The sequence below is a fragment of the Ailuropoda melanoleuca genome, chromosome 20 (genome assembly GCF_002007445.2).
Source record: "Ailuropoda melanoleuca isolate Jingjing chromosome 20, ASM200744v2, whole genome shotgun sequence".
Taxonomy (NCBI): Eukaryota; Metazoa; Chordata; class Mammalia; order Carnivora; family Ursidae; genus Ailuropoda; species Ailuropoda melanoleuca.
This window is the reverse complement of record NC_048237.1, coordinates 1,428,834-1,441,493: the sequence shown is the minus strand read 5'-3', so window position 1 is coordinate 1,441,493 and position 12,660 is coordinate 1,428,834. Positions and strand designations below refer to the sequence as shown.

The 12,660-nt window shown below is 40.5% G+C and overlaps 1 pseudogene; it reads right to left on the bottom strand.

Annotated features, from left to right (window-relative positions):
- Positions 1–2,495: 2,495 nt before the first annotated feature.
- On the bottom strand, positions 2,496–4,516 carry LOC117797248 (annotated as a pseudogene).
- Positions 4,517–12,660: the final 8,144 nt, after the last annotated feature.

Sequence of the window (12,660 nt, the reverse complement as noted above, 5' to 3'; positions counted from 1 at the left end):
CACAGAGGGAGACTGCCATTAAGACATGTGAAGTGACCTTATTAAGCACTTTTTATTACCAGTTCCGCAGATAAACTATCAGAAATGGATCCCTGGTTATGTGTGTACCAACTAGTTCAGCATCACGCATCCTTCATTGACAGGAATGGAAAATGTTGTTCATATTAGAGATCTTTCTTTCTTCCTTTCTTTTTTAAGTAGGCTCCGTGCCCATTTTGGAGCCCAGTGCAAGGCTTGAACTCACAGCCCTGAGATCAAGACCTAAGCTGAGATCAAGAGTCAGAGGCTTAACCGACAACCACCCAGTTGCTCCTCATGTTAGAGATCTTAAACTGAGGTTCTCAAGAGAATCAGCAGAAGCAGACAGTTCACAGAAGTGAGCGCCAACCGATGAAACATGAAACAAACATATTACTGCATGAAGCAGATAGTTCCATCCAAGGCTGTTAGAAGACATATCCCCAGAAGGTTGGCAACACTGGTTATCATAATCTTCTGAAGATTCTTTTCTTTGTCCTTTTAGAAATATATTCCCACTTTAATAATAAATGTTACATATTTCTAAATTACTTGACTTCATTCTTTTAGTACTAAAATAACTTGAGTATAGCCTTTATTTGAGACAATACCCATCCTAATGCTATCATTCTCTTCTACTAAGCCATTGGTAGTGCAACAAAGGCAAAACATTATCGGATATATTATTTTGTGTCAACTCCTGGAAAAGCCAAATCATAACCATACCACAATTACAACGACTACAGTGACTTTTGATCAATAAAATTAGTCTTAAAATGTGAGAAAGTTTTAGAATAGAGTTGGTATAACTAGACTTATATGAAGAACGTGTCTCGATTTGAATATAAGAGTTGGTCCAATGCTCCATTGCACCACTCCATTATTGATTGCTATGGTGTTTCCTTCCTAGAACTATACGTTAAATCTTTAAAGGAGTCCAAACACTTGAAACGATAGCTTATTTCTATAAAATAAAAGTTCAAAAATCAGGAATAGGAAACACTGAGAGGCGAAGGTCCTGCATGTGCCCATGGCATGTGCTTTCTCCCTCTAAGGAGCAGAGTGATTGGTATCCCGTTCCGTTGAGAGAACAAGCAAGGTGTATAAAAGTTATGGACAGGAGAGAGCGTGATTACAAAGTTAGAGAACAAGGGATCTGTGGGGAGCAATGCAGTTGTTCTATATCATGACCATATCACGGTTGTATGAATCTATACTGTATATTAAAACTCAATATTCACAGATATAACCATACACCCAAATAGTCCATTGTTCTATATAGTTTCTTTAATAAAAATCTCAAACACTGAGCACATAAAATAATTGATGTGGTTTCTATTTTCATGACTCCACTCTGCCTAATATATATGTATATTATTTTCTCAGTTTCTCCGTTTGGAAGAGAAAGCACCAGCCATGCCAACTGTGATAGGCAAAATGGTATCAAAAAAAAATCAGGTGGAAAAGTGGAGGAAAAAAACCAAAAATAATTAAAAATATGATTAAGTTAAGGATCCTCGGATGAGTAGATAATCCTGGATAATATGGGTCCAAACAAAATCACATGCACACTTTTAAGAGAGATGCAGAGGGAGGCTCGATGCCAGGAAAAAGAGAACTCAGTGAAACCATGGAAGCAGAGATTGGGTGATGTGGTCACAAGCCAAAAAATGCCAGCAGCAACCAGAGCCGGAAGAGGCAAGAACAGTTTCTCCATAAACCTCTGGATGGAGTACAGTCCTGTTGACATCATGACACTGTCCCTGTGAAAATAATTCCAACTTCTGGCTTTCAGAATAATGGCAGAAAGAATTTCTGTCATTTTAAGCCGCCAAGCCTGTAGCAAATTGCTCAGAGACAGTAGGAAACAAATCCACTAACCATGATAAAGTTTGAAATCCTGAACGTGTCTGTATCCAAGCTATGTGACTCTGCACACTCTGGCTGGAGCCTTTTCTTTTCTTCTGTTGAATACATTCTCAACTAAGTATGATAAAGCAGTTAAGCTAAGAGTAACTGTACCTTCTTTCTCTTCTAGCTTGGTTTAAGAAGAAATAAAACAGTAAAATATAAGCTGTGCTTCCACTATCAGGCTTGGAAGAAATGGACCTATCAATGGTCACCTTGCTTCTACTGGGAGCTAGTGGTGTAATCAAATAATAAGTAATCAAAGTTGTTGGTGTTGGGCTACGATACTGACATTTCTTATTCAGATATTTTAAACTTAATTGAACCTAATGACTTTCCCTAGAAGAACAAACCAGTTAGCTCATAACTGACAACCGTAGCTCAGTCAAGAGGGATCATTCTTGTCAAACCAAATCACCAGTTCTATCCATCCTTAGGCAAAAAATAGGAGATAACTTGAAAGTAGCCTACCCTGAGCAGGGGTGGGAGACTTAGGGAATTAATGATTTATGCAAATTCTTTCCTTACACTGATTTTATCTTCAACACTAAAAGAATTACTTTTTAAAAACTGCAGAAGTAATATTTAATTCAGACATGAAAATAAGACAGGGAAATTTGTAGCAAGATATCTCTACAATAAATATTAACCTCAATGCCTTTTGCAGTCCACTAGTCATACTTGAGTAAGGTACATGATAAATATGTATAAAAATGTTCCCACGTATTCCAGGAAGAAATATTTCAAGCGTAGGTAACAATAAAAATGAAATGGCTAGAAAAAAGCTTATTTACCTTAAAACAATTGACCGTTATTGAGACAGACATAGATAAACAGAAACAAATACTATGTTCTTCAATAATCACATACAGACTCTAAGGATTTTATTAATCACAAATTAACTTATAAATTTAATTTAATTGCCAAGCCTAAATAAAAATTGTAAATATATAGCGGAATTCATCTATTCCTTCTTTCTTTAATAAATATCTGATGATCAACTCTGTAAAAAAAGTTTGTGCTATATAATAATGATTGAAAGATACAACTTTCCCTTCTAAATTATAATAGTGTAAATGTGAACACATACTAAAAAAATTTGAAAAGAGCCTAATCCTCAATTCACATCCTTGAAGAAATCACTTCTTTCTAATTTCCCTTAAATACACAAATAATACATACCATCACTCGGCTCTAAAGAAAATTCCAACTCACATTTTTCTCAACAAGAAAATAATCAGAATACATAGAAAAAGCTATCAAATTTTGCCAAAAATATAGAAGAAGAAGAAGAAAATTTAAAACATAATTCTGACTTCTGAAAATCTCTCACGGAGCTATTAAAAAGCAGATGTTGGAGGAGGAGACTTAAAATTGAGAAATACTCAATTCAGGATATAACACGAAGTGAAAAAAATCAGAATCCTATTTACATTAGATTTTAAGAAGACAGTAAACCAAACATTAGCAATAAATTATCTGGGTACAGAATTATCAATTTCATATTTTGTTTTTTACATATATTCAATATTTAGCATGTAATGTTTTATAACAAACAAAAAATAACATTTGCAACATTTGAAAGACAAGAGTTAAAAGCTTACCCATAATAGGATGTGCTAATTTATTAAAAATTGTTTGTATGACAGGAGTCTGAATAGCAAATATAAAGTCATCTCTAAAACCCAGATTTCAAAATAAAACATTACTAAATCACTTCAAGAATCCATTAAACAAGAGTCATCCAATAAAATGTTCCTACTCTGTCTGGGTCATCTCCATTCTAATATTTTACTATATGCCTTTAACATCTAACACATCAGCTTCCACCTAGAGACAAACAGCACAAATGCTCTCCTGGAAGGTCTGTGTCAAAGGCCAGGGGCTGCCCCGCTCTCAGGTTTGAGTGCAGGCAGCAGGTGTCTGGGGAGCAGTGTGTGCTTGCCGCGCAGAAGTCCACAGCTGGGTCTTCAGGCTGCGAGTCTGCGATGTGCAGGGACAGATGTCTGGCCGTCCTGCTCAGTAAGACAGTGAGCCTTGGTCTTCTTTTGTGGCCATGCTTGAACGAATGTCTATAAGGAGCCGGGGACCTTTTCCAAGCTCTTGCTTATACTAAGGGAAGTACTCTGAACAACTGTCAGAATAGCTGCAGTTGATGACAGAGCTGTGTCCCTGTCGCACACTCAGGGTAGAAGGCCACTGCTCCACAGTCTCTCCTCGGCTGAACCCTGTGCAGAAAGAAAAGGTCAGAGAAAGGAGAAGAGATTCCAGGTTCTTACGCTTCTGAATGCTCTTTTCTACACTAACGGGGGAAACCTGAGTAAACCCGGTCTTGACTTCTGAAGACCATCCACTAATATCTTCCGTGTCCCATACTTGTCAACTCACAGCTCAGCTGCAGCCACGAGAACACGATTAAAGCTCCCCTGGATGTCCTCATGGCTCCTCCCCGTTAGACCAGCTTCACAACTGCAGCCTCCAGCCAGCTCAGCTCCTGCTCTTGTCAGGCCGACCCCTTCCTCTAACAGAGTACTTTCCCACATGGTCCCTCAGCCAATGAGAAAAAGGCCCTGCTCCTGCCACAGTCTAGTGCACCAGATGCACGAAAACGAGCCCTCCACGTGTTCTGCGTCAGCGAAGGCGCACTTCTGTTTGTGGTCACAGCGCTACTGATCTCACCGGGGAAATGTGTTCCTCCTCGCCTGTGCCTCTGAGGGGCTCACCTGCAGGAAGGCGGCAATCAGTCAAGCAAATTATCTATTAGATCAGGGATGGAGTGCACAGTGAGAATGTGGAGATCAAGATTTATACCTCTGAGCACCACTGAGTCACTGTTAGTAAGCTGGAAAGAGGAAAATGGTATTGCTGTTTATTCCATGATGGGCCTGGTGCACATGTCTGACATCAGGAAGGAATGAAGATCTACTCCCTTTAACAAAGAAAACAGAGAACCTTCCCTTTCTGCTAAATCTACCGTCCTCAATTGTCTGTTATGTAGAAAAACTCTAAAAGGAACATGGAAGCCAAGGATTAGATATTTCCAATGCCTCTCATCTCAGACTCTGCTCCTCTAAGCTGATCTCACCTGTGACCTTGCAATTTCCACAGAATTGACGGCACCAACCATCAAAATGTGGATTCTTCCCTTGGTTAATATGACAGTCATAAAAATTTCAATGATAAAAGAGCCAGAGGAAAAGTTCCATGAGTTAAGAAACAATTTGACCTATAGACCTGGTTGATTTGTGCTGAGAAATCCGACATGCTTTAAGAAATCTATTCCTATTGCTACATGGATTATATACTGGAAACATTGGGGGAAAGAGTAGAAAATCTCAGAATACATCAGGCTTCAGGTTCAAAAATGTAGCCATATATAAATTTATTTCTACAGATGCTTTTATTTTCTAGTATCAAAAGGAATGCCAGGTCCTAAATGGAGTAACTGACTCAAATCCTTAGTGGAATTTCCTCTAAAGTGTAAGGCAACTTTCTGAGCATAGAGATTTCTGCTGTTTCAGATTCCACACTCTTATTTTTCTCCCAGACTCCACTCCAGTGTCCTTTCCCAAAGACATTGACGAAGTTCCTCAGTCCTGTAGATTTCCAGAATTATCCATTTCTGCCAAACATCCTTCCTCAACTGCTTTAGTAACTGGGTATTTTCCAATTACATCTGTATGGAAAAAAGCCTAGGAAAGCCTAAATATTGCCATGTTTCTAGGGTACAGTACAAATATGCTAGTGATCATAAGAAAGGATCCCTGGGAAATCAAGACCAGCTTACCTCCATACGTGGAAGCCCTTTTCCTATGATTTATACTCACTGGTCCTCTGGCGTTGTGCAGAATAAGTACAATCCCCATCCACATGTCACACCCTTGAAAATCTGGGGACAACTGTGATGAAGAATCCAAATCAACATATAAATTTGTCTGTGAACATAAAATGTGTTTTTACATATGTAAAATTCCTCCATTCTAAGAATCTTCCTCTGTCTACTCATCCATCCTCCATAGGATAGACTTCCCAGATTCCTCTTGGGGTGAATTTCCCTCTTCTTGGAGACAGATACTTTAAGTCAGTATTTGCCCTTTGGAGTTATGTTATGCAGAACTGAATGTTACACTTTGAATACGCTCTATCCAGCACAGTGTTCTATAAATGAACTACAGCACAAGGACAATCACCCCCTGGGCAAAATCATAGCCCCAGGATTATTTCATTGAATATTGCCTGAGTCATCATCAAAACTTGTTGACCTATGAAGGTTTTCTCTAATACCTTCAGGGATGGCCAGCTGCATGAGGACGATATTCCCCCTTAGTCTCCCAACTGCAGTTATTACATTTTATTTTTTTTATTGTTTTTTTTATTATATTATGTTAGTCACCATAGAGTACATCCCTGGTTTTTGATGTAAAGTTCGATGATTCATTAGTTGCATAACACCCAGGGCACCATGCAATACGTGCCCTCCTTACTACCCATCACCAGTCTATCCCATTCCCCCACCCCCCTCCCCTCTGAAGCCCTCAGTTTGTTTCTCAGAGTCCATAGTCTCTCATGCTTCATTCCCCCTTCTGATAACCCCCGCTTTCTTTATCCCTTTCTTCCCCTACCGATCTTCCTAGTTCTTATGTTCCATAGATGAGAGAAATCATATAATTGTCTTTCTCTGCTTGACTTATTTCACTTAGCATTATCTCCTCCAGTACCGTCCATGTTACAGCAAATGTTGAGAATTCGTTCTTTCTGATAGCTGAGTAATATTCCATTGTATATATGGACCACAACTTCTTAATCCAGTCATCTGTTGAAGGGCATCTCGGCTCCTTCCACGATTTAGCTATTGAGGACATTGCTGCTATGAACATTGGGGTGCATGTGGCCCTTCTCTTCACTACGTCTGTAACTTTGGGGTAAATACCCAGTAGTGCAATGGCTGGGTCATAGGGTAGTTCAATTTTTAACTTTTTAAGGGACCTCCACACTGTTTTCCAGAGTGGCTGTACCAACTTGCATTCCCACCAACAATGTAGGAGGGATCCCCTTTCTCCACATCCTCTCCAACAATTGTTGTTTCTTGCCTTGTCTATCTTTGCCATTCTAACTGGCGTAAGGTGGTATCTCAGTGTGGTTTTGATTTGAATTTCCCTGATGGCTAATGATTTTGAACATTTTTTCATGTGTCTGTTAGCCATTTGTATGTCTTCATTGGAAAAGTGTCTGTTCATATCTTCTGCCCATTTTATGATTTGTTTATTTGTTTCTCGTGTATTGAGTTTGAGAAGTTCTTTGTAGATCTTGGATACCAGTCCTTTATCTGTGGTGTCCTTTGCAAATATATTCTCCCATTCCGTGGGCTGTCTCTTAGTTTTTTTGACTGTTTCCTTGGCTGTGCAGAAGCTCTTTATCCTGATAAAGTCCCATAAGTTCATTTTATCTTTTATTTCTCTTGCCTTTGGAGATGTGTCGTGAAAAAGGTTGCTCTGGCCGATGTCATAGAAGTTGTTGCCTATGTTCTCCTCTAGAATTTTGATGGATTCCTGTCTCACATTGAGGTCTTTCATCCATTTGGAGTTTATTTTTGTGTATGGTGTGAGAGAGTGGTCAAGTTTCATTCTTTTGCATGTAGCTGTCCAATTTTCCCAGCACCATTTATTGAAGAGACTGTCTTTTTTCCACCGGATGTTTTTTCCTGCTTTATCAAAGATTAGTTGCCCAAAGAGCCGAGGGTCCATTTCTGGGTTCTCTATTCTGTTCCATTGGTCGATGTGTCTGTTTTTGTGCCAGTACCATGCTGTCTTTGTGATCACAGCTTTGTAGTACAGCTCGAAATCCGGCATTGTGATGCCCCCAGCTTTGTTTTTCCTTTTCAACAGTTCCTTGGAGATTCGGGGCCTTTTCTGGTTCCATACAAATTTAAGGACTATTTGTTCCAGTTCTTTGAAAAATGTCCTCGGTATTTTGATCGGGATAGCATTGAAAGTGTAGATTGCTCTGGGTAGTATGGACATTTTAACTATGTTAATTCTTCCAATCCATGAGCATGGAATATTTTTCCATCTTTTTATGTCTTCCTCAATATCTTTCAAAAGTGATCTATAGTTTCTAGGATATAGGTCCTTTACGTCTCTGGTTAAGTTAATTCCAAGGTAACGTATGGTTTTTGGTGTTATTGTAAATGGGATGGATTCCCTAATTTCTCTTTCTTCAGTCTCGTTATTCGTGTATAGAAATGCAACTGATTTCTGGGCATTGATTTTGTATCCTGCCACCTTACTGAATTGTTCTATAACTTCTAATAGTTTGGGAGTGGATTCCTTTGGGTTTTCCATATAGAGTATCATGTCATCTGCAAAGAGAGACAGTTTGACTTCTTCTTTGCCGATTTGGATACCTTTGATCCCTTTTTGTCTTCTGATTGCTGTTGCAAGGACTTCTAGTACTATGTTGAATAATAGTGGCGAGAGTGGGCATCCTTGTCGTGTTCCTGATCTTAAGGGAAAGGCTTCCAGCTTTTCCCCATTGAGAATAATGCTTGCAGTAGGCTTTTCATAGATGGCTTTTATGAGATTGAGAAATGTACCCTCTATTCCTACACTCTGAAGGGTTTTAATCAGGAAAGGATGCTGTATTTTGTCAAATGCTTTTTCTGCATCAATTGAGAGGATCATATGGTTCTTGAGTCTTTTCTTGTTGATATGATGTATCACATTGATTGATTTGCGAGTGTTGAACCATGCTTGCATCCCAGGTATGAATCCCACTTGGTCATGATGGATAATCCTTTTAATGTACTGTTGGATTCTATTAGCAAGGATCTTGTTGAGGATTTTGGCGTCCATATTCATTAGGGAAATTGGTCTGTAATTCTCCTTTGTGAGGGGGTCTTTGCCTGGTTTGGCGATCAAGGTAATATTGGCCTCATGGAATGAGATTGGTAGCTTTCCTTCTGTTTCTATTTTTTGAAATAGCTTTAGGAGAATAGGTATTATTTCTTCTTTGAATGGTTGGTAGAATTCCCCAGGAAAACTGTCCGGGCCTGGAGTTTTGTTATTTCGAAGGTTGTTTATCACTGACTAAATCTCTTCATAATTAATTGGCCTGTTTAAGAAATCAATTTCGTCCTGTTTCAGTCTTGGTTGTTTATAGGTTTCCAGGAAGGCCTCCATCTCTTCCAGATTACTTGGTTTATTGGCATATAGCTGTTGATAAAAGTTTCTAATAATCCTTCCAATTTCAATAGTGTTTGTTGTGACCTCTCTTTTTTCATTCATGATTTTAATAATTTGGGTCCTTTCTCTTTTCTTTTGGATAAGTTTTGCCAGTGGTCTGTCAATTTTATTGATTCTCTCAAAGAACCAGCTTCTAGTCCTGTTGATCTGCTCTACTGTACTTCTGGTTTCTAATTCATTTATTTCTGCTCTAATTTTGGTCAACTGCTTCCTCGTGAGTGGGTTAGGCCTGTCCCTCTGTTGCTGTTCCAGCTTATTGAGGTGAGAATATAAAAATTGCATTTTAGATTTTTCTATTCTTTTGAGTGAGCCTTGGATGGCTATGTATTTCCCCCTTCAGACTGCCTTTGCAGTATCCCATAGGTTTTGGACCATTGTGTTTTCATTCTCGTTGTTCTCCATAAATTGTTTAAATTGATTTTTGATTTCCTGGTTTATCGAGTCATTCTTGAGCAGGATGGTTCTTAGTCTCCAAGTGTTTGAGTTTCTTCCAAATTTTTCCTTGTGGTTGAGTTCCAATTTCAGAGCGTTGTGGTCTGAGAATATGCATGGGATAATTTCAATCTTTTGGTATTGGTTGAGACCTGTTTTGTGTCCCAGAACATNAGCATGATCTATTCTTGAGAATGTTCCATGGGCATTTGAATAGAATGAGTATTCTTTGGTTCTGGGGTGTAGTGTTCTATATATATCTATGAGGTCCAACTCGTCGAGTATGGCATTCAAAGCGTTTTGTTTCTTTGCTGATTTCTTGCTTATGTGATCTGTCTATTGCTGATAGTGGAGTGTTGGGGTCCCCCCCATTAATGTATTTTTATCTATATGTCTCTTTATTCTGGTTAAGAGTTGGCTTGTGTATCTTGCTGCTCCCCTGTTGGGGGCATATATATTAATAATTGTCATATCCACTTGTTGAATACTTCCTTTAAGAATAATATAGTGCCCTTCTGTATCTCTCTCTATGGCCTCTAGTTTAAAATCCAGTCTATCTGATATGAGAATTGCTACTCCAGCTTTCTTTTGAGGTCCATTTGCGTGGAAGATGGTACTCCATCCCCTTACTCTAAGTCTGAATGCATCTTTGGGTTCAAAATGAGTCTCTTGTAGACAGCAAANATGTCTTTTGTAGACAGCAAATGGATGGCTCATGTCTTTTTATCCAATATTCAACCCTGTGGCATTTTATGGGAGCATTTCGGCCATTTACATTGAGACTGATTATCGAGAGATATGATTTTAATGATGCCATGTTGCCAGTAAAGTCTTTGTTTCTATAGATTGTGACTTTCTGTTCTGTATCACTCTTGGGGCCTTTTTACCTTTATAGAGCCCCCCTTAATATCTCCTGTAGGGCTGGTTTCGTGGTTACGAAATTGGTTAATGATTGGCGATTTTGGAACGTCTTTATTTCTCCATCAATTCTGAATGACAGCTTTGCTGGATAAAGGATCCTTGGCTGCATGTTTTTCTCTGAAAGAGCTTTAAAAATGCCCCCCCAACCCTTTCTTTCATTCCAGGTCTGTGTGGACAGGTCTGAAGTAATTCTGATACCTTTGCCTTGGTACGTGAGAAATTTCTTTGCCCTGGCTGCTTTCAATACTGTATCCTTGGATCTAATATTTGCGAATTGCACTATGACATGCCGTGGCGTAGGTTTGTCCTGGTTGAGCTTGGATGGGGTCCTCTCTGCCTCTTGGACACGAATGCTTGTTTCCCTTNCAGGGGTCCCCTCTGCCTCTTGCACATGAATGTTTGTTTCCCTTGCTAGATTAGGGAAGTTTTCAGCTACAATTTGTTCAAATATCTCTTTCAGACCTCGTTTTTTCTCCACCCCCTCGGGGATGCCGATGATTCTAACATTGGAACATTTCATTGAGTCAGTAATCTCCTGTAACTTACATTCTTGAGATTTGAATTTTTTGAGCCCAGTCTCCTATTTTAGCTTTCTCTTCTACTAACCCACCCTCCAATTCGCTAATACGTTCCTCTGCCTCATTCACCCTGGCCGTCAGAGCCTCTAGTTTTGACTGCATTTGGTTCATAGAATTTTTAATTTCTGCCAGATTTGCTCTCATTTCCCCCCTTAGAGATTCTATATTCTCATTAACATTTTCGTTAATACTTTTGTCAAGTCTACACATCATCTTGACCATTGTTACTCTGAATTCCATTTCTGATAAGTTGGTTATATCCATATCCATTAGTTCTGTGGCAGAGGCCACAGACTCATTGTCTTTTCTTTGCTGGGGGGGACTTCTCCTTCTCGTCATTCTGATGAGGAGAGGTTGCGGGGTTGTCCAGAGCCCAAATTATTGACCGGGACCCAGGCCGTGCGCCCTTGTTTTATAGGGACCTTAGGGATGTGGACTTCTTGATTTTTCAGCCTGCCTTCTGGGGGAGGGGCCTGCCGTGCCAATACTCAGGCAACCCTGTTTGGGAAGAGTCTATGTGTACCCTGCGAGGGGGGATGGGGATGGGCACACTGTGAGTAGGTGTTTCCAAGCTTTTGTTCTCTGGCAGCTTTCCCTGTCGGTTTGCTGTGCCTCTTCTGAGAGTCAGAGCAGCAGTGACCGAATCTCAGCCTCTGTCTCAGAACAGAGGGATCGCAGCCTCGTTCTCCACTGATGTTCTGGCCACTTTACCTCTGTTTCTGTTGGTGCTGCTCAACCCTGCAGCGTCCCGGGATGTGCACCCCATACCCAGCATCCCAGCCCTCACTTCCGGGACCGGCGCATCTCTGTCCTTTGTGTTTCTAACGCCACCAGCCGCCAGCTGCCCTACACGCTCCCAGGGCTCCTGGTCTCAGTGTGATTACAATGAGCTCACCGGAGCTCCGGATTTCAGTCCTGTGGCGCACGTTCCCGGCTCATGGTCTCAGTCTGCTCTCTCGGGGGTGCCTGTCCTTGAGTCCGCCCGCTCCCCCCGTACAGGTGGCTACCACTTCCCTGCGCCCGAACGCAGCTGCTCCCTCCCCCTTCCATTTATCTTCCGATTTCTTTGCGCAGTTTCACGGCTCCCTGCTTCGTACCTAAATACTCAGAGCTGGAGATGTTCATTTGTAGAGATCCAGATGTATCTTCCTGTGTCTCAGGCTGATTCCGTGGATGTTCAGGCTGGTCTGGTACCTATCCAGATCGACTCAGGGGACTGGCTGAAAAAGGGGTCCCCTACTTCTCCACCATCTTAACTCCTCCTCTCAGTGATTACATTTTATAACAATGTATTAGTGATGCTCTGTATTCATACATTGCCTTTAAGGGGCGTCCACCTGGGATGATATATTTATTTGTTATTTGGGGGAAAGTCCTTAGAAACACATGTCAGGGTTCACACGGCACCACCACCTTTGACTTTGTCCTACTGAAACAGTGAGTGATGCATGAGTTTGCTGGTAGAGTAACAGCAGCTCAGCCTGAGTCTCCTTTCCTGCCCAAGGTCTCAGACTTTTACATAAATTGGACCTCTCCATTCAGGCATTCAAACTGACTGGACC